This window comes from Eleutherodactylus coqui, chromosome 3, assembly GCF_035609145.1.
Source record: "Eleutherodactylus coqui strain aEleCoq1 chromosome 3, aEleCoq1.hap1, whole genome shotgun sequence".
In the NCBI taxonomy this organism is placed as follows: domain Eukaryota; kingdom Metazoa; phylum Chordata; class Amphibia; order Anura; family Eleutherodactylidae; genus Eleutherodactylus; species Eleutherodactylus coqui.
Genome location: NC_089839.1, coordinates 126,967,886 through 126,986,695, shown reverse-complemented (window position 1 = coordinate 126,986,695; position 18,810 = coordinate 126,967,886). Strand labels below are relative to the sequence as shown.

Here is an 18,810-nt window from a genome sequence, read left to right as displayed (position 1 = left end):
GGATAAAGATTCCCACCTCAAAACTGTAAAAATGACCATAAATGAATTACTAGTAGCCTTTATTAGATCAATAGCCAACGGATGGTTGTATTTCTCGTAGATATTAGTGTTTTCCCAGTGTGTGACAGTGGGCATCTTTGCCCAAGTGACAACTTTAATTGCAGCCATATTTGTTGTTAATTTTTGGTTCTTTAGAAGACAGTTCATAAGTAAGTTATTTTGTATATTCAGCCAATAAGCTACAATTCTCACGAGAAAAAACGACAAACAATATTGCAGTTACGTAACTTAACTACATTTGTAGACAAAACCGCATAATGTCAATTTCAAAAAGTAGCTAATGGTCTTTGGATTTAGTAATAACATAGTAACATAGTATGTTAGGCTAGATTAAGGCAGTGTCCATCCAGTTCAGCTTGTTTCAACCCCCTTGTTGATCCAGAGGAAGGCAAAAAACCACAAAAGGCAGAAGCCAATTAGCCCATTAGGGGGAAAAATTCCTTCCCGACTCCATAATGGCAGTCAGAATAATCCCTGGATCAACCCATGATAATTCCTACCTAAATGTAAGAACCTGAACAACAACCCCGCTGGTCACCTAATATCGATATCCTGTAATATCATAGTGCTCTAGAAAGATGTCTAGTCCCCTCTTAAACTCCTTTTGCCATTACCACGTCCTCAGGCAGAGAGTTCCACAATCTCACTGCTCTTACAGTAAAGAACCCCCTTCTGTGTTGGTGATGAAACCTACTTTCTTCTAGACGTAGTGGATGCCCTCTTGTTTCCGATGCAGTTCTGGGTATAAACAGATCATGGGAGAGATCCTTGTATTGTCCCCTCATGTATTTATACATAATTATTTGGTTGCCCTTTAGCCGTCCTTTTTCCAGGGTGAATAATCCTAATTTTGATAGCCTCTCTGGGTATTCCAGTTCTCTCATTCCTTTTATTAATTTAGTTGCCCTTCTTTGAACCCCCTCAAGCACTGCTACATCCTTCCGGAGCACTGGTGTCCAGAACTGTACACAGTATTCTATGTGAGGCCCCACAAGTGGAAGAATAATGTTCTCGTCTCTCGCCCCTATGCCTCTTTTAATGCACCCCAAAACTTTATTTGCTTTTGCAGCAGCTGGCTGGCATTGATTGCTCCAGTTGAATCTACAATCTAGTAGTAGCCCCAGGTATTTTTCCATATCCCTTTTCCCCAGCAGTACCCCATTTAGTGTATATTGGTGACATCCGTTTCTCCTGCCCATATGCATAACCTTACATTTATCCACATTGAACTTCATTTGCCATTTTTCTGCCCAAGCCCCCAGCTTATCTAGGCTCTTTTGCAGCCGTACATTGTCCTCCGTCGTATTAATTATCTTGCATAATTTTGTATCATCTGCAAATATTGATATTTTACTGTGTAGTCCCTCTATCAGTTCGTGGATAAATATATTGAAGATAATGGGGCCTAGCATTGAGCCCTGTTGCACCCACTAGCAACGGTGGCCAAATCAGAGTACGAACCATTTATAACCACCCTCTGCTTTCTATCTCAGAGCCAGTTCTTTACCCAGATACACACATTTTCACCCAGTCCGAGCTGTCTTATTTTATATATCAGCCTATTATGCGGCACGGTGTCAAATGCTTTCGAGAAATCCAGATATATACGAGATCAATAGACTCTCCCATGCTGGTGAGGAGTTATACTCTTGTTCTCCTTGAGGTATTCTAGGATAGCGTCTCTTAAAAACGCCTCGAATATTTTTACAATTATTGAAGTGAGACTTACTGGCCTGTAGTTACCAGGCTCTCTTTTAAAACCCTTTTTGTATATTGGAACCACATTGGCAATGCACCAATCCAGTGGTACAACCCCGGTCTTGATAGTGTCCATAAGTATAAGAAATAGCGGTCTAACTTTTGTTAGGAATGCAATTTTTATCGGGGGGTTCATTTTATTCCCCTGCATCTCGTGTGACATTTCCTTTTCGTTCGTGAATACACTTGAAAAGAAACTATTTAATAGATTTGCCTTTCCCCCAACGTCTTCTATGATTTCTCCTGCATTATTTGCTAAAGGGCCAGTGATCTCAGTGCAAATCCTTTTGCTGTTAATATATCGTATTTTCTGACGTTTAAGATTACTTTTTAACCACGGAAAATCTTCTCCCAAGTTGGGGGGCGTCTTATGCTGTAGAAAAAAAAATACTCACCTCCCACGGCGCTGCTGCAGGCTGTCGCTCCCTCCTCCGCGCCGACAGAACATTGCTTTCTGGATGCGGGGCTTGAATGCCCCGCCTCCAGAAAGCTAATGCTCTGATTGGCTAACTCAGCGCGGCGTCAGCCAATGACAGACAGCACTGTGTTAACCAATCACAGCCATTCATTGAGCGCCGCGGGAGGTGTGTATTGATTTTTTCTTTCTACCGCGTATTCCTGGCATATAAGTCGACCTTAGGGGGGTCATTTTATATGCCCAGTCATCTTATATGCTGGAAAATACGGTAATTGAAGAATAATTTAGGGTTATTTTTGCTCTCTTTGGAGATCAGTCTTTCCGCCTCCTCCTTAGCAATTGTGATTTTTCCTTTATATTTTTTTTTCTATGTATGATTTTAGCGCTTCTTCGCTGCCTTCTTGTTTTAGAAGTTTAAACACTTTCTTTTTTTTTTTTTTTTGCCCCCCTTACAGTCTTGTCGAGCCACATTGGTTTTTTTCTACTTGTTGCATCTTTTATGGGTATGAACTGCTCACATGAGATAATTAGGATGTTTTTAAACGTTTCCCCTTTGTTGTCTGTACTGATATTTTTGAGGATATTGTCCCAATTAATGTTACGATAGTAGTTCTGAGCTGATCAAATTTTGCTTTACTAAAGTTTTTAGTTTTTTTTGTCGCTCCCTATTTGCCTTAATAATAAGATTTCAGTTTCTTCTGTTGCTTTTGGTGGTCTATAGAGTACCCCTATCAGTATTTTATTATTTTTTTCTCCCTGTATTTCTACCCACAGAGATTCCACATGTTCATCTGCCCCTATAACCTCCCGTAGCCTCGGCATTAAGTAGGATTTAACATACAGACATACCCCTCCCCCTTTCTATTCCCCACGGTCTCTTCTGAAGAGATTGTAACCCTGTAGATTCACCGCCCAATCGCACTTATCATCAAGCCATGTTTCCATTATTCTAACTATGTCGTAACTTTCATCGGCCATTGTCGCTTCAAGCTCACTTTGCCGATCAGACTTCTTTCATTCGTTGCTATACAATTTATACGGTTGTTTTTGTTCTTTCTATTCATTTTGCTACTAATGGTACTATTGGCTGTTCTGTCAGTTCTAAGTGTACTACCCCTACCCCCTGCTCGACCCACGTTCCAATTACTTGGCACCAGATCGGTATCTACACAGTCCCCCCCCCCCCCCCCGTTTCTCTTTTTGCCCTCCCCCCAAACCCTGGTTTAAACACTCCTCCAGCCTTCTAACCATCTTTTCCCTTAGCACAGCTGCACCCTCCCCATTGAGATGCAGCATGTCTCTACCTTAGAGCCTGTAGCCGACAGCAAAGCCAGCCCAGTTCTCCAGGAACCCAAACCCCTCCTTCTTACACCAACTCCGGAGCCACTTGTTTACCTCCCTAAGATCCTGCTGCCTTTCTAGTGTGGCTTTTGGCGCAGGTAGTATTTCTGAGAAAACTACCCTGGAGGTCCTCGCCCTAAGCTTGGATCCTTGGTCCCTGAAATATTTTTTGAGGGCCCTCCATTGACATCTATTTTGTTCATTGGTGCCAACGTGTACCATGACCGCTTGATCCTCACCGGCCCCTCCCACTAATCTGTCAATCCAATCCACGATGTGTCGAACTCGAGCGCCAGGAAAACAGCACACCGTTTGACGATCCCGGCAGATTTATGGCAGATTGCCCTATCTATCCCCCTTATAATTGAGTCCCCCACTACTAGGATCTGTCTAGCCCTTCCGTGCGCTCCCCGTCCCCTTCTCACTGGAGCAGTCATTCCCATGGCATTCAGAGGGCATGTCGGGCTGCAGCGGTGTTGGCTCTGTAATGGCATCCCCCTCATCTGCCAGCTTTGCAAACTTGTTGGGTTATGCCAGTTCAGGACTAGCCTTCATGGTTCTCTTCCCTTTACCTCTCCTTCTATCTGTCACCCAGCTAGCTGCCTGCTCCACCTGCTCTTCCGTACTACCATCTACCCCCACCTCTACCCCAGCGAGTGTCTGCTCAGTGAGCAGCAAACTTCTTTCCATGTTGTTAATGGATCTCAGTGTTGCCATTCGCTCATTTAGATCCAGGATTTGGGCTTCCAAATGTGCGAGGAGCATGCATCTTGCGCAACAGTATGCACCCTCGATCGGCTGATGAAGGACCGCATGCATTGCACGGGACGATATCGTCCGGCATGGAGATCATCCTAATTGGGATCTAGAATTTACTTATGGAAGTAGTGAATATAGACTAGATCACACTCCAAACATGCCTCCGCTCGTGCGCAACCGCTCACTCTCCTCTGCCCGTGCGCAACCGCTTACTCTCCTCTGCCCGTGCGCAACCGCTCACTCTCCTCTGCCCATGCGCAACCGCTCACTCTCCTCTGCCCATTCGCAACCGCTCACTCTCCTCTGCCCGTGCGCAACCGCTCACTCTCCTCTGCCCGTGCGCAACCGCTCACTCTCCTCTGCCCGTGCGCAACCGCTCACTCTCCTCTGCCCGTGCGCAACCCACAGACACACACTTAGACACACTAGGCACACATAGACAAACAAAATATACTTATCCGCTCCTGTCAACAGCTCAAATGACGTCACCTACATTATCAGTGTCAGGACCTCTCTCCCGGCGGCCGCGCTCTCTGGCCTCTTCCTGTTTCGGTAACTGCTCTCTTCTTTATTCCTCTTCAGCCGCTGTACGTATCCTTCGAGTGGCTTCTCCTAGGCTTTTTGCAGCACTGGTACCACTCCGGCGTTCTCTCGCTCCCGCTCTCTGCTCCCTGGGCTCCCGCTGACGTCACTTCCTGTACGTACCGGAAACAGAGTCAAGGGGATGTAGTAATATACTTAGCGATTCTTATAATCCAACTAAAATGAGTTTGATAATTACTGTTGTAGTTCTATGTATAGAAGATGGTTAGACATAATTCACTTCACTGGGAGAGATCTCTGTACTGACCCCATATATATATATATATATATATATATATATATATATATATATATATATATATATATATATATATATATATACACACATACATACATACATATATATGCCCTCATTGACTGACTCGCCACTAACTCTCCAACTTCCTGATGTCGTAGAAACATGAAATTTGGCACAAGCAAAGGTTATGTCCAAAATAGGAAAAGTAAAGGGGTCTCAACTCGATTATTCAATTCTAGCACAAATTTTATGTACAGAATCTAATTCTTTAACTTCCCGATCTCATAGTAACTTGAAATTTGGCACGAGCATTGATTATGTCATGAATAGGAAAAGTTAATGGGTTCCAACTCGATTATTCAATTCTAAGCACAAAAGAATTAGCATCCAAATTTTACGTACAGAATCTAATTCTCTCACTTCCCGATGTTGTAGAAACATGACATTTGGCACAAGCATAGATTATGTCCAAAATAGGAAAAGTAAGGGGGTCTCAACTCGATTATTCAATTCTAGCACAAAAGAACTAGCGTCCAAATTTTACGTACGTAATCTAATTCTCTCCTTTCCTGATGTCAAAGAAGTTTGAAATTTGGCACAAGCATTGATTATGTCATAAATAGGAAAAGTTAATGGGTCTCAACTTGATTTATTCAATTCTAAGCGCAAACAATTTAGCGTCCAAATTTTACGTACGTAATCTAATTCTCTCACTTCCCGCTGTCATAGAAATTCGAAATTTGGCACGAGCCTTGAATATGTCATAAATAGGAAAAGTTAATGGGTCCCAACTTGATTATTTAATTCTAAGCGCAAAACAATTAGCGTCCAAATTTTACGTATGTAATCTAATTCTCTCACTTCCCGATCTCATGGAAATTTGAAATTTGGTACGGGCATTGATTATGTCATAAATAGGAAAAGTAAATGGGTCCCAACTCGATTATTTAATTTTAAGTGCAAAAGATTTAGCGTCCAAATGTTACGTACGTAGTCTAATTCTCTCACTTCCCCATGTCATAGAAACTTGAAATTTGGCAAGGGCATTGATTATGTCATATATAGGAAAAGTTAATGGGTCCCAAATCGATTATTCAATTCTAAGCGCAAAAGAATTAGCGTCCAAATTTTACTTACGGAATCTAATTCTCTCACTTCCTGATGTCATAGAAACTTGAAATTTGTCACGAGCATTGATTATGACATAAATAGGAAAAGCCAATGGGTCCTAACTCGATTATTCAATTCTAGCACAAAAGAATTAGCGTCCAAATTTTATGTACGTGATCTAATTCTCACACTTGAAATTTGGCACGAGCATAGATTATATCATAAATAGGAAAAGTTAATGGGTCCCAACTCGATTATTCAATTCTAAGCGCAAAGAATTTAGCGTCCAAATTTTACGTACGTAATCTAATTCTCTCACTTCCTGATCTCATGGAAATTTGAAATTTGGTACGGGCATTGATTATGTCATAAATAGGAAAAGTTAATGGGTCCCAACTCGATTATTCAATTCTAAGTGCAAAAGATTTAGCGTCGAAATGTTACGTACGTAGTCTAATTGTCTCCCTTCCCAATGTCATAGAAACTTGAAATTTGGCATGAGCATTGATTATGTCATAAATAGGAAAAATTAATGGGTCCTAACTCGATTATTCAATTCTAGAGCAAAAGAATTAGCGTCCAAATTTTATGTACGTCATCTAATTCTCTTTCTTGAAATTCGGCACGAGCATAGATTATATCATAAATAGGAAACGTTAATGGGTCCCAACTCGATTATTCAATTCTAAGCGCAAAGAATTTAGCATCCAAATTTTACATACGTAATCTAATTCTCTCACATCCCAATCTCATGGAAATTTGAAATTTGGCACGAGCATAGATTATATCATAAATAGGAAAAGTAAATGAGTCCCAACTTGATTATTCAATTCTAAGCGTAAAAGAATTAGTGTCCAAATTTTACGTACGGAATCTAATTCTCTCACTTCCCGATGTCATAGAAACTTGAAATTTGTCACGGGGATTGATTATGTCATAAATAGGAAAGGTTAATGGGTCCCAACTTGATTATTTAATTCTAAGCGCAAAAGAATTAGCGTCCAAATTTTACATACGGAATCTAATTCTCTCACTTCCCGATGTCATAGAAACTTGAAATTTGGCACGAGCATTGATTATGTCATAAATAGGAAAAGTTAATGGGTCCCAACTCAATTATTCAAATCTAAGCGCAAAAGAATTAGCGTCGAAATTTTACGTACGGAATCTAATTCTCTCACTTCCCGATGTCATGGAAACTTGAAATTTGGCACGAGCATTGATTATGTCATAAATAGGAAAAGTTAATGCGTCTCAACTCGATTATTTAATTCTAAGCGCAAAAGAATTAGCGTCCAAATTTTACGTACGGAATCTAATTCTCTCACTTCCTGATGTCATTTTAATATAAAGGAAACGTCGCATGGTTACCTCCACGTGTTTTTTTCTGGGTAACGCAAAGAACCATGCAAAATGGTGAACATATTTTTTTCCTCGGTATCTCTAAAGTAACCACGACTTCATAAGATTTTCTGTGTGAACACCAGTTAAACACCAATACCAAATTAACTCGGGCAAAGCCGGGTATATCTGCTAGTGTATATATGCGTGTGTGTGTATAAATATATATATAATATATATTAATTAGCAGATATACCCAGCTTTGCCGAGTACCAAGTTAACTCGGGCAAAGCCGGATATATCTGCTTATATATATATATATGTGTGTGTGTGTATGTGTGTATGTATGTATGTATGTATGTATGTATGTATATATATATATGTGTGTGTATGTATGTATATATATATATGTGTGTGTGTGTATATGTGTATATATATATACAGTTAGGGCCAGAAATATTTGGACAGTAACACAATTTTCGCGAGTTGGGCTCTGCATGCCACCGCATTGGATTTGAAATGAAGCCTTTACAACAGAATTCAAGTGCAGATTGTAACGTTTAATTTAAAGGGTTGAACAAAAATATCTGATAGAAAATGTAGGAATTGTACACATTTCTTTACAAACACTCCACATTTTAGGAGCTCAAAAGTAATTGGACAAATAAACATAACCCAAACAAAATATTTTTTTTTCAATATTTTGTTGCGAATCCTTGGGAGGCAATCACTGCCTTAAGTCTGGAACCCATGGACATCACCAAACGCTGGGTTTCCTCCTTCTTAATGCTTTGCCAGGCCTTTACAGCCGCAGCCTTCAGGTCTTGCTTGTTTGTGGGTCTTTCCCTCTGAAGTCTGGATTTGAGCAAGTGAAATGCATGCTCAATTGGGTTAAGATCTGGTGATTGACTTGGCCATTGCAGAATGTTCCACTTTTTTGCACTCATGAACTCCTGGGTAGCTTTGGCTGTATGCTTGGGGTCATTGTCCATCTGTACTGTGAAGCGCCGTCCGATCAACTTTGCAGCATTTGGCTGAATCTGGGCTGAAAGTATATCCCGGTACACTTCAGAATTCATCCGGCTACTCTTGTCTGCTGTTATGTCATCAATAAACACAAGTGACCCAGTGCCATTGAAAGCCATGCATGCCCATGCCATCACGTTGCTTCCACCATGTTTTACAGAGGATGTGGTGTGCCTTGGATCATGTGCCGTTCCCTTTCTTCTCCAAACTTTTTTCTTCCCATCATTCTGGTACAGGTTGATCTTTGTCTCATCTGTCCATAGAATACTTTTCCAGAACTGGGCTGGCTTCTTGAGGTGTTTTTCGGCAAATTTAACTCTGGCCTGTCTATTTTTGGAATTGATGAATGGTTTGCATCTAGATGTGAACCCTTTGTATTTACTTTCATGGAGTCTTCTCTTTACTGTTGACTTAGAGACAGATACACCTACTTCCCTGAGAGTGTTCTGGACTTCAGTTGATGTTGTGAACGTGTTCTTCTTCACCAAAGAAAGTATGCGGCAATCATCCACCACCGTTGTCTTCCGTGGACGCCCAGGCCTTTTTGAGTTCCCAAGCTCACCAGTGAATTCCTTTTTTCTCAGAATGTACCCGACTGTTGATTTTGCTACTCCAAGCATGTCTGCTATCTCTCTGATGGATTTTTTCTTTTTTTTCAGCCTCAGGATGTTCTGCTTCACCTCAATTGACAGTTCCTTTGACCGCATGTTGTCTGGTCACAGCAACAGCTTCCAAATCCAAAACCACACACCTGGAATCAACCCCAGACCTTTTAACTACTTAATTGATTACAGGTTAACGAGGGAGACGCCTTCTGAGTTAATTGCAGCCCTTAGAGTCCATTGTCCAATTACTTTTGGTCCCTTGAAAAAGAGGAGGCTACGCATTACAGAGCTATGATTCCTAAACCCTTTCTCCGATTTGGATGTGGAAACTCTCATATTGCAGCTGGGAGTGTGCACTTTCAGCCCATATTATATATATCATTGTATTTCTGAACATGTTTTTGTAAACAGCTAAAATAACAAAACTTGTGTCACTGTCCAAATATTTCTGACCCTAACTGTGTATATATATATATATATATATATATATATATATATATATATATATATATATATATATATATACACACACACACACACTATATATATATATATATATATATATATATATATATATATATATATATATATATATATATATATATATATATATAAATAAAAGCAGATATACCCGGCTTTTCCCAAGTTAACTTGGTACTCGGCAAAGCTGGGTATATCTGCTAATTAATAAATATATATATATATATATATATATATATGTATATATATATATATATATATATATATATACATACACATATACACACTAGCAGATATACCCGGCTTTGCCCGAGTTAATTTGGTATTGGTGTTTAACTGGTGTTCACACGGAAAATCTTATGAAGTCGTGGTTACTTTAGAGATACCAAGGAAAAAAAATATGTTCACCATTTTGCATGGTTCTTTGCGTTACCCAGAAAAAACCACGTGGAGGTAACCATGCGACGTTTCCTTTATATTAAAATGACATCAGGAAGTGAGAGAATTAGATTCCGTATGTAAAATTTGGACGCTAATTCTTTTGCGCTTAGAATTAAATAATCGAGTTGAGACGCATTAACTTTTCCTATTTATGACATAATCAATGCTCGTGCCAAATTTCAAGTTTCTATGACATCGGGAAGTGAGAGAATTAGATTACGTACGTAAAATTTGGATGCTAATTCTTTTGCGCTTAGATTTGAATAATTGAGTTGGGACCCATTAACTTTTCCTATTTATAACAATCAATGCTCGTGCCAAATTTCAAGTTTCTATGACATCGGGAAGTGAGAGAATTAGATTCCGTATGTAAAATTTGGACGCTAATTCTTTTGCGCTTAGATTTGAATAATTGAGTTGGGACCCATTAACTTTTCCTATTTATAACATAATCAATGCTCATGTCAAATTTCAAGTTTCTATGACATCGGGAAGTGAGAGAATTAGATTCCGTACGTAAAATTTGGACGCTAATTCTTTTGCGCTTAGAATTAAATAATCAAATTGGGACCCATTAACCTTTCCTATTTATGACATAATCAATGCCCGTTACAAATTTCAAGTTTCTATGACATCGGGAAGTGAGAGAATTAGATTCCGTACGTAAAATTTGGACGCTAATTCTTTTGCGCTTAGAATTAAATAATCAAATTGGGACCCATTAACCTTTCCTATTTATGACATAATCAATGCCCGTTACAAATTTTAAGTTTCTATGACATCGGGAAGTGAGAGAATTAGATTCCGTACGTAAAATTTGGACACTAATTCTTTTACGCTTAGAATTGAATAATCAAGTTATGACCTTTTTTCTTTTCCTTTGTAGGACTTAAAAACATGGTCGTGCCAAATGTAAGGTTTGTACGACAGCGCGAAGTTAGAGAATTAGTGGCGAGTCAGTTAGTTAGTGAGGGCTTTCGTTAAAGACGGGTATATCTGCTAATATATATATATATATATATATATATATATATATATATATATATATATATATATATTTATACACACACACATATTTATATATATATATATATATACAGTTAGGGCCAGAAATATTTGGACAGTGACACAAGTTTTGTTATTTTAGCTGTTTACAAAAACATGTTCAGAAATACAATTATATATATAATATGGGCTGAAAGTGCACACTCCCAGCTGCAATATGAGAGTTTCCACATCCAAATCAGAGAAAGGGTTTAGGAATCATAGCTCTGTAATGCATAGCCTCCTCTTTATCAAGGGACCAAAAGTAATTGGACAATGGACTCTAAGGGCTGCAATTAACTCAGAAGGCGTCTCCCTCATTAACCTGTAATCAATTAAGTAGTTAAAAGGTCTGGGGTTGATTCCAGGTGTGTGGTTTTGGATTTGGAAGCTGTTGCTGTGACCAGACAACATGCGGTCAAAGGAACTCTCAATTGAGGTGAAGCAGAACATCCTGAGGCTGAAAAAAAAGAAAAAATCCATCAGAGAGATAGCAGACATGCTTGGAGTAGCAAAATCAACAGTCGGGTACATTCTGAGAAAAAAGGAATTCACTGGTGAGCTTGGGAACTCAAAAAGGCCTGGGCGTCCACGGAAGACAACGGTGGTGGATGATCGCCGCATACTTTCTTTGGTGAAGAAGAAAACGTTCACAACATCAACTGAAGTCCAGAACACTCTCAGGGAAGTAGGTGTATCTGTCTCTAAGTCAACAGTAAAGAGAAGACTCCATGAAAGTAAATACAAAGGGTTCACATCTAGATGCAAACCATTCATCAATTCCAAAAATAGACAGGCCAGAGTTAAATTTGCCGAAAAACACCTCAAGAAGCCAGCCCAGTTCTGGAAAAGTATTCTATGGACAGATGAGACAAAGATCAACCTGTACCAGAATGATGGGAAGAAAAAAGTTTGGAGAAGAAAGGGAACGGCACATGATCCAAGGCACACCACATCCTCTGTAAAACATGGTGGAGGCAACGTGATGGCATGGGCATGCATGGCTTTCAATGGCACTGGGTCACTTGTGTTTATTGATGACATAACAGCAGACAAGAGTAGCCGGATGAATTCTGAAGTGTACCGGGATATACTTTCAGCCCAGATTCAGCCAAATGCTGCAAAGTTGATCGGACGGCGCTTCACAGTACAGATGGACAATGACCCCAAGCATACAGCCAAAGCTACCCAGGAGTTCATGAGTGCAAAAAAGTGGAACATTCTGCAATGGCCAAGTCAATCACCAGATCTTAACCCAATTGAGCATGCATTTCACTTGCTCAAATCCAGACTTCAGAGGGAAAGACCCACAAACAAGCAAGACCTGAAGGCTGCGGCTGTAAAGGCCTGGCAAAGCATTAAGAAGGAGGAAACCCAGCGTTTGGTGATGTCCATGGGTTCCAGACTTAAGGCAGTGATTGCCTCCCAAGGATTCGCAACAAAATATTGAAAAAAAAATATTTTGTTTGGGTTATGTTTATTTGTCCAATTACTTTTGAGCTCCTAAAATGTGGAGTGTTTGTAAAGAAATGTGTACAATTCCTACATTTTCTATCAGATATTTTTGTTCAACCCTTTAAATTAAACGTTACAATCTGCACTTGAATTCTGTTGTAAAGGCTTCATTTCAAATCCAATGCGGTGGCATGCAGAGCCCAACTCGCGAAAATTGTGTTACTGTCCAAATATTTCTGGCCCTAACTGTATATATATGTGTGTGTGTGTGTGTGTGTATAAATATATATATATATATATATATATATATATATATATATATATAGTAGCAGATATACCCGGCTTTAACGAAAGCCCTCACTAACTAACTGACTCGCCACTAATTCTCTAACTTCTCGCTGTCGTACAAACCTTACATTTGGCACGACCATGTTTTTAGGTCCTACAAAGGAAAAGAAAAAAGGTCATAACTTGATTATTCAATTCTAAGCGCACAAGTAAGTGACCCCCTATGTAATATAACTAATAACACACATCTGTACCACATAAACCTTAAATTTGGTACGACCATTCTTTAGGTCCTAAATAGGAAAAGTAAAAAGGTCATAACTTGATTATTCTATCTAAGCACAAAAGTAAGTGACCCCCTATGTAATATAACTAATAACACACATCTGTACCACACAAACTTGAAATTTGGCACGACCATTCTTTAGGTTGTAAATAGGAAAAGAGGTCACAACTTCAATATTCAATTCTAAGTGTGAAAAACTGCGAAAATCTGCAATCCATGAGAGAGTTATTTTCTCAGAAACCATAAAGTCTAGGAAAATGATTTGTATACTGAGAATTTACCTCACCTCTATATGTGTATATACTAAAGAAAATCTGCCTCAGCTCTTTGTGTATGTACTGAGGAGAATTTAATTGATTTCTGTGTGTATATACTGAGGAAAATGTACCCCCCCCCCCTCTATGTGTATATACTGAGGAGAATCTAACGGACCTCTTCGCGTATATACTGAGCAGAATCTAACTGACCTCTGTGTGAATATACTGAAAGGCTGTAAAGGACATAAGGAAGCCGCCATGGACTGCAGGAAAGGAGCATGCCTTTAAGGCTAAGAAGAGGCTGCAACCTCCCGTCTGTGGGTAAATTTGAATAAAAAGGGGTGTTACCTTTAAGGGTAAAAAGTGAGGAGATCGGGAGGGGTGGCACATTCTGCAAAGGGACATCAGTACATGTAGTCTGAGGAGAATCTAACGATCCTCTGTGTATACATATTCTATTCCTCGGTTCCTCTGAAGTATCCACAAATTCATACAATTTACTATGCGAATAACAGGTAAACACCTGAACCAAATTAACTCATGCAAAGTCGGTTATATCTGTATAAACAGATCATGGGAGAGATCACTGTGCTGACCTCTGATATATCTATACATAGTTATTAGAGTGCCACCTTGTTACAGTCCTGGGTATAATAGATGATGGAAGAGATCTCTGTATTGTCCCCAGATATATTTATACATAGATTTATTTAAACTAAATAATCTCAATTTTGATAACCTCTCTGGGTATTGTAGTCCACCCATTTCGTTTATTACTTTAGTTGTCTGCCTTTGTACGCGCTCTAGCTCATAGGTCGTTCTTGAGTACCGCTGCCCAAAACTGTCCACAATATTCCATGTATGGTCTGACCATAAAGAGAAAGAACAATGCTCTCGTCATATGCCCCTAGAATTCTTTTGATGCACCCTATGATCCTATTTGCCTTGTCAGCAGCTGCCTGACAGTGGTTGCTCCAGTTAAGCTTACAGTTAACTAAAATGCCCAAGTCCTTTTCCATGTCAGTGTTCCCCAGTGATTTCCTGTTTAGTGTGTAGTGGTGACATGTAGTTCCCTGCCCATATGGAGAACTTTACATTTATCAGTGTTAAAACTTATTTGCCACTTTTCTGCCCCCAACTTATCCAGATCCTCTTTCAATCTCCTTGTGTCCATTTCTTTATATAGTTTAATGTCATCTGCAATTTTTAGTGCACAATCCTTCTACCATGTAATTTAATATATATATATTAAAAAGAAAAGGCCCCCTTGTCGGATAACATCCCCATTCAGAATGGAACGCAGCAGGGTTGCTCGCTGTCACCTTTATTGTACATCCTAACAATGGAATCCCTGGCTAATATTATCAGGAGGAATGACTCTATTAGGGGCGTTAAGGTGGGACAAGCAGACCATAAACTTTCTTTATTCGCAAACGATCGTCTTATATATTTGTCCTGTCCGAATGTGGGAATTCCGATGCTGTTGCAGGAGTTTAGTAGGTTTAGTGCAGTGAGCAACTTTGAAAACCAACCTCTAGAAAACAGAAATAATGAATGTCTCCCTCCCGTCGTCTGAGATGCTGTCCCTACAGAGACTGTTTCCTTTCAAACGGCAAGTTAACTTCATTAAATATCTGTGTATTCAGCTCTCAGCAGACCCTGCAGGCATGTTCGATCTGCACTTTAATAAACCTTTTTTAGCTAATCTAGAAAGAGATTTGAATAACTGGAAACCACTCTTCTTGTTCCGGGGGTGGGTAGAATCAACTCTGTTAAAATGAATTCCCTCCCGAGGTTTTTATATATATGCCAGGCATTTCCCATTAGGCTACACAGGCCCTTTTTGATGCACATCCGCTCCTTAATTACAAAATTTGTTTGGCGAGGCCATAGACCCAGACTAAAATATTGCATGCTCGCTAGAGCCAAAGAGAGGGGAGGCTTGGGTCTCCTGGATTTTTCCTTATATTATAAGGCCAACATAGCAAATTGCATGTTGAATCTTCTCAAACCACGGGAGTCCATGCTATGGTTCGAAATTGAGCATGACCTAGAGTCCAGGTTGACCCAGGGTGTGTTCTGGATCCCGGGAGGCCTGCTCAGAGGTTCCCCTAGATTATCACACCTGCTGAGCCACCTGGTGGAGGCTTGGTCGGGTTTTGCAAGAGGGGACTTGCTGGTCTTGGTCTCTAGTCCCCTCACCTCACTGCTGGCCAATCCCCAATTTATAGCTTTCAAGCAGCGAAAATCCCTGATAACCGTCCCCGCGCACCTTTATGACACGTCTGAGAGATGTGCTGGGACAGTCGGGGCTGAGACCCATGACAGAGTTCTTTGTGGAGGATCATGTTCCACCAGGGGCCTGGCTGGAATACTTTCAGGTGAGGAGCTCGTTGGACTCCCTGACACCCTGGGCGAATTTAGCAAAAGATCTCACTCCCTTTGAAAAAATTTGCATGTCCACTGAATCTCCCAGACACGTAATTTTATTACTATATAAGATGTTGCTAGATCGGGAGATGGGGTATGTGGAGGCCTGGGAGGAGGAGCTGGGCAGATGTTTTCCTCCGGTGATTTGGGGGAAGGCTATTGCTCTGACACATAAAGGGTTGGTCTAATCTAGATTACAGAACTAAATTTCAAGATGTCACGCTGGTACAGATCCCCAGAGTGGCTTTGCAAAATGTTTCCTCAATCCTCCCCCTCATGTTGGAGATGCCCAGACATGAGGGGAAATATGTCTCACATATGGTGGGAATGCCCACCGTTAGCCGCTCTGTGGGAAGACGTATCAAAACTAGAAAACAGCCTGTGTGGGGGTGTCACTCTCACTCTCGAAATAGCTGTGTTGTCTATGTGACCTATCTCACAGACCAAGAAAGGCCTGCTTCGATTTTTTTTTTTGTCCAGGCGGCCAGACAAGCCATTCCAAGGTTCTGGCGGTCCGCTGCGTATCCTTCCAGGAGCCACTTGGTGGAGGCGGTCAATGAGCTGGTGAGGTGTGAGCGGATGAGGACATAACCACAGAAGGGTTTTATGCAATTTGGCGGCCCTGCCTGGACTTCAGGGCATCCCCTGGAGCTACGGAATGGGTCGCCCGGGGGTTAATTTTGTCTTAGGCGCGTCGTCCGTCCTCTTCCTCTCAGGAATAAGGGGAGCATGAAGCCATCGTGTCAACAGATAATGCAGTGCCGACCCCATGGTTCAGACAGTTTAGCCCTCGAAGACTCCAAATTTTGTGGACGCAAGTCCCTTTGAAGTTCACAAATGACCCATCTCTCACCCCTACCTAACCCCATTCCTTCCTCTCCCCCTTTCTGCTCTACTTTCCCTTATTGTATCTCTCTCTCCTTTCCTTGTTGTTCTCTTATTCTTGTATTTCTTTTTGTCTGTAATTTTGTTTTATGTCTGGTTAGGTTTTTATCTAAGTGAAAAATTTAGGACAGAGAGAATATAGATGTCAATTGATGATGCAATTGTTTCCACTTTAATATTTACAAGCTAAAAGCAGTTGTAAACTGGAATGATTCGCTCCATATACGATGTTTACATTGTCCTATTAAAAACGTTTTGAATGAAAGAGAAGAGGCCAAAGACTGCCCCCTGTGGTACCCCACTCGTAACAGTAACTCCTCCAATACTGCCCCCTGTGGTACCCCAGTAATAACAGTGAACAAATTAGAGTATGTATTTATAACCCCCCTCTGCTTTCTATCACTGACCCAGTTTCTTACCCACATTCTCGCCCAGACCAAGCATTCTCATTTTATATACCAACCTTTTATGCAGCACAGTATCAAAAGGCTAGATATACAAGATCTAGTGATTCTCTATGGTCCAGTCTAGAACTTACCTCCTCGTAGAAGATGATCAGGTTGGTTTGACAGGAGCGATCTCTCATAAACCCATGGTGATATGGAGTTATACAGCTATTTTGCTTGAGGTACTCCAGGGTAGCATCTCTATAAAACGCTTCAAACATTTCACCCACAATGGTAGTAAGACTTTTTAACCCCTTTTTGAATATCGGCACCACATTGGCTGTGCACTAATCCAGTGGAACAGACCCCGTCACAATGGAGTCCTTAAATATAAGAAACAATGGTCTCTGTATCATACTACTTAATTCCCTTAGAACCCGGAGGTGTATGCTATTGAGATATGGGGATTTGTCTATTTTAATCAATTTAAAATGGCTTTGTACTACTTCCTAGGTTAGACTGGTAACATTTAGTAGAGAGTTTACTTTATCACTCTGCATGTCATCTGACATTTCATTTTCCTGTGTGAATACACTGGAGTTTTTTTCTATTTCAAAGATTTCCTTTCTCCTCATCAGCCTCTACAATTTCTCCTACATTATTTATTAAAGGGCCAACACTTTCAGTAATAATAGTTTTACTGTTTATATAGTTGAAAAACTGATAAGGTTAGTTTTACTCTCCTTGGCAATAAGTCTCTATGTCTCCAGCTTTGCTGCTTTTATCTGATTTTTACAGAATTAATTTTTTCACTTACAGTATAAGTTTTTAGTGCCTCTTCATTGCCTTCTTGTTTCAGTAGTTTAAACACTGTCTTTTTACTGTTTATTGCCCCCTTTACATCTTTATTGAGCCACATTGGTTTTCTCGTATTACCAAGTCTTTTATTCCGGTAAGGTACAAATCGCTCACAGTAAGTAATTAAGATGTTTTTAAATATTTCCCATTTATTGTTTATACTCCTATTTTTGAGGACATTTTCCCAATTAATAAGGTTAAGGACATCACAATGCTGATCGAACTTAGTCTTGCTAAAGTTTTGTATTTTTGTAGCTGCCCTATAGAACGCTCTTGAAAGACAAGTTGAAATGTGTTATATTATGTTTTTGTTCGACTTCAAGGACTTCAACCTCCTGGAAGTGCGGGGGTGTCTTTCTTTTCCATTCACACTCCAGAAAGGAGACCAGGCATGCAATACTCGTTGTAGCTTGAGAAGCAGCAGAATGTTTCACTACTCCCATGAAGATAGCTGCACTCATGCATGGGTACTTCTATACCTCCGCCACACAGTGGTTAGTCAGGAATATCCACCCCATGCCCCCACCTAATTCTGCCAATCCATGGACCCATTATAACCAAATATCCTATTCACACTGACAGGTGTTTCTTTTTCACGGACTATTGGATTGTCAACCCATTGATTGACCTACTGTAATTTAACCTTCAATTACCTGCTACTTCTAAAGGTTCACATTCTTTTGCAACTCCCAGACGTAATGATGAATAATTTTCCTCAATAAATAAATGATTAAGTCTGAC

General features: G+C 40.2%; 1 protein-coding gene across 2 annotated transcripts in view; it reads left to right on the top strand.

The window, feature by feature from the left end:
• The window catches only part of TFB1M (transcription factor B1, mitochondrial), a 187,849-nt gene that overhangs the window by 166,924 nt on the left and 2,115 nt on the right, over positions 1–18,810 (top strand). The gene's annotated exons all lie outside the window — the stretch shown is intronic.